The sequence below is a fragment of the Pollachius pollachius genome (assembly GCF_949987615.1).
Source record: "Pollachius pollachius genome assembly, chromosome: 2".
NCBI lineage: Eukaryota > Metazoa > Chordata > Actinopteri > Gadiformes > Gadidae > Pollachius > Pollachius pollachius.
The window spans coordinates 34817837-34822068 of NC_136935.1; positions in this window are offsets into that span (position 1 = coordinate 34817837).

The window sequence follows — 4232 nt, forward strand, 5'->3', positions numbered from 1 at the left end:
TCGGTAGCCGGGGTGAACTTGAAAGGGTTATATATATCAATATACAGATATATATGTATATATATATATATATATATATATATATATATAGTAGTTAGCAGGGAGATACTTTTCTACTTACATGAAGGTGTCCTTGTCATTTTGGTGGTGGACCTGATGCAAACAAAACACACAATACTTTAAAAGCACAAAAGGATCCGTTTCGTGGATTTGTATCTATGTGTCGACCTTGTCCTCTTCCTACTTCCTGTGTGTGTTTACGTGGTGATCGTGGATGTCCATGCACCATCATCAAAAGACGTTTGTACGTGTGTGTGTCATTCATTTTTTTAGTGTGTGTGTGTGTGTGTGTGCAGATGTACTCGTCGGTCTGTGTGTTTGGGTGTGTGTGTGTGTGTTTTGTGTGCACAGGGAGCAGTGTGAATGTTGTTTCGTTGCGTTACGATATCTTTGTTTTGTGTAGAGTATCTATGATTCCTGTATATATACGTCCTGGGCCCCTTGCATCTGTCCTATGTGGAGACGCCTAGGAGGGCCATTAACGACCAGAAGAGTTTAACCGAGTGGAACTCTCTCTGTGGATGAAACCCCCCCCACCATCAGACCACCCTCCAACAACCTGTCCGTCGCGTATGACTCCAGCCCACAGACCATCAGAAAAAGACTGGTACAAAATCTGGAGGGTGTCTTAACTTGTGACCCTCTGACCTTTGACCTCTTGACCCCCCCCCCCCCCATCAAAAGGGTTGCTAAAAAAGGGTTCTCTTAGGCAAGACAAGAAACTGACTTTGACTCATTCAAGCATTTCAGGTTGTTGTCGTCACAGTTTTTTTTACAGTCTAAAAGAAAATCATGTTTGAAACAAATCCTGTCTGATAAAATACTACAGAAGACGGCTGATACTGCAGTGTTTTTGTTGTGTCTACTCCGCGTGGGTACCATACACTGTACTTATCATGCTAATCTGCGCTGACTTACTCATCCAATTACCTGAGTGATTGTCGATTGATCGACTGAAACGCAGTGTGATGAATGTCTGTCCTTTGCCTGCACTGATGTTGGATCCCTTTAAAGTAATTTGGCTGCACGGCTAACTCCAGGGAACGCCATCAGACTGAGTTATGGACTGTTTGGCTTCCCTGCGCTCAGTGCTGGCCGTTGGCCCAGAGCCGCTGCTCTCGACGCCACCACTCTGACATTTGTGTCCCCTTGTGAAATATTGGGCTGGCTTCCCATCTCCTCTTTGTGTGTTTTTGTGGTTGCTGGCCGGGGGAGCAGACACAGTGAACATTGGACTGTGGAGGAACTTCAGTGACTAAGGGAATTACGCGACGAAGACGAGAAGAAAGTTCAGAACTCGGGCGTGGAGAATCAATTCAGGAGGAATGGACAATCTTAAGAGATAGTCGAAGGACTTTGACACGCATACAGTTTACTCTTCTGTGTTGTGTGTGTGTGAGTGCGTCTTTGTAAGTTTGTATGCTTGAACAATTTTGACTTGTGTATGCAGTTCTTCACACTGACTTGTGTAATTAACAGTGTTTATCTCTCCTTGTTCGTCTTACCAGCCTGCTCATATCCCAAGCTTGTGATATGGTGCCATCCTGGCAGGACCCCCTATGGAGCTACAACACATCTGTCTTTCTAACGTACCGTAGCCTCAGGGTTAGCCCTGCCTCGCAGCTTTTAAAGAGCAACTCGGAGCATGATAAATGCAAACCATTTCCTGAGTGTGGTTGCTTACGTTAGCTTCACGCTACGAATCGGAAGACAAATATGTGTCCAAAAAACCAACAAGTCCAGCTGCAACGTATGATGACATTAAATGAGACCCTGTTTGTTAAATGATAGCAACAGATAAAAAGCAAACAAGCATGCAAAGACTATGACAACAGCTCCACTCATTCTCCACCGGTTGGTTTCTTCGAAGGGATCGTGTGAACTTTTCTTTATTCCCAGTATTTTTTTGTTGACTGAAACTAGATCTTGAACCTGTGAACAGATCTATTCTAAAACCTACACTCTATGTAACACTCTGGAAGCAGGCCATGGTTGGCTTATGCAAACTGATGGAATATTTCTTCAAAACCATGTATGCATGTTTACAGCGCCATGTTGAACCGTCACGGCCCACTCTGCATTTTTGAGTGTCTGTGGTTGTCGCGGTGAACAACATGGGGTTGGTCTATGGAAGCTCACCTTCCGTCCCACCTTGACCTTCACCCGCTGGGCCCAGATGTAGCTCTCACCTCCCCTTACGTCTGTAAGACGGGGGCAACAGCTGTAGACAAACAGCTGATGGTTTGTGTTTTCTACAAAAACACAAACGAATTGGAAAACTCCAGACACGCTAGATATAAAAATGTAATCATGCCTTTAAGTCATTTTTTCTACTATATATCTTGGCTGAATCTACACACTTTGTACTTTCAAACCTCGAAACTCCCAGCTCTGTACCCCTGCGGTATTGGTGGCCTTTCGGCCGCTTTGGCACGTGACACTCTGTGATGCGGACAGAGAGGAGGCCGGGTAGGATGTCTTTGAACTTGTGTTGTTTCAGCCAAGGGCGAGATATTGGAGATATGGTTCTGCAATCCAGATGTGTTTTTTTTTGTGTTTGAATTGCAGCATTTTGTGAGTTTTTTGTGCATTTTTTAATTTCAGATTTCAGATGGCACTATGAACATCACAGGTCACGTAAAGTCGAAAAGCCCTAATTTCAGGGGAAACGCAGGCGATGCTCTCCACATGGACTTTGGGTTTGTACATGTGGGGTCTTCAACCTAATGAACTTTACCTGTGAGCCCCTGCTGTGTGTGTCTGTGTGAGCGAGAAAGGTCACACGCTCCTTTGCACAGTTACATAAAGTGTAGGTGATGATTGGAAAGGCCTGTCGGAAAAAAGTAGGCATGATATATATTTTTTACCCACGCTATATCCTTTTAACACCTCTACATCTTGAGCCAAACGTATATATTCATTTAAATTCAACCTCTAGTTTAAGTGTTAGGTTATAGGTTTGGGTTTGAAACCCACTTTGGGTTCACCAGAGATGGGCTGTCTTACCGCACAGCAAAACGACCCCCCAGACAGAGGCAGTGATATACTGTATATACTCACATTAAACGTTGACATTCACGTATGAAGTTGAGACCCTTGGTTCCGGTTCATACCAGATACTCCTCGAAGGAAATTCACTGTAACAACAATTGAACTGATAAACTAACGTAGCTTATGTGTCCTTGGAAGAAAGGCTTATTTTCTTATGAGAACAATCTTTAAATCTTGTTGACCTGAGTTTGTATTTACTTAAATGTTTGATTATCTTATGTTCAATTTAATTTGCTCATGGAACCGTCGATGTAGAGTTAGAGCTGCATGTTTTGTACTGAAATTCTATCAGCTGTTAGCTAATTCAAAGCTCACCTAATCTTGACTGAAAGATGAATTGTTTGGTTTGCGTCATCTATTCGATCTGATTCCATTACGTCTATGTGAACAAGACAAAACCAGGTTCCGTTTGCTCTGCTTTGCCAAGTGTGTTATTGCAAAAAAAGATTACTGTCATAGAGGCCGACATTTATCTTGGGTAACATTTGATGGGAATGGGAGGCAATGCGATTAAGAATTCTCCAAGGGCATCCCTGTGTCTCTCGCCACCGTCACTGTTGTCCGAATGTCACTGTTGATCCTGTCGTATGGGTGCCATCTTGTGGTGGGATATGTGTAATTACATTGCAAAATAAATTGCAGTCGTTTCAGTGGTGTTGTCGGCCTCGTCGCTCCACAGCAGCAGGACGAAGGGCCGTGTGGTGGAGGAAGAGGGAAAGCTGTGAAAGTGGATGGTGGCCTTTTTCATACCGGGAGTTTCTTCCCGTATCAGCCCCCTGCACAGATATCTTGAATGGGGACGACGACGACGACGTCGACAAGGTGTCCAGACAGGTGTGTGTGTGGGGGGGGGGGGGGGGGGGGGGGGGGGGGGGTTGATTGCTCAATAGCGTGGCCTAAATACAACGGCAAGTGGACACTGGGCGCAGTGTGAGGCTCCTACCACTTGGGGGTGCCCCCTCACCGCGGGCTAAATTACATTTCAAGTGGACCAGCCTACCGGGAAATCTTCCGATCTTTCCGATGGCCACTCCGCCTCTGATGGTGGCTATGGCAGCCCCGGCCAACAGCCCCTCCTCCGTCAGGGCCAGGAAGGCCTGGTGACGGGCCCGTGAAGCCCC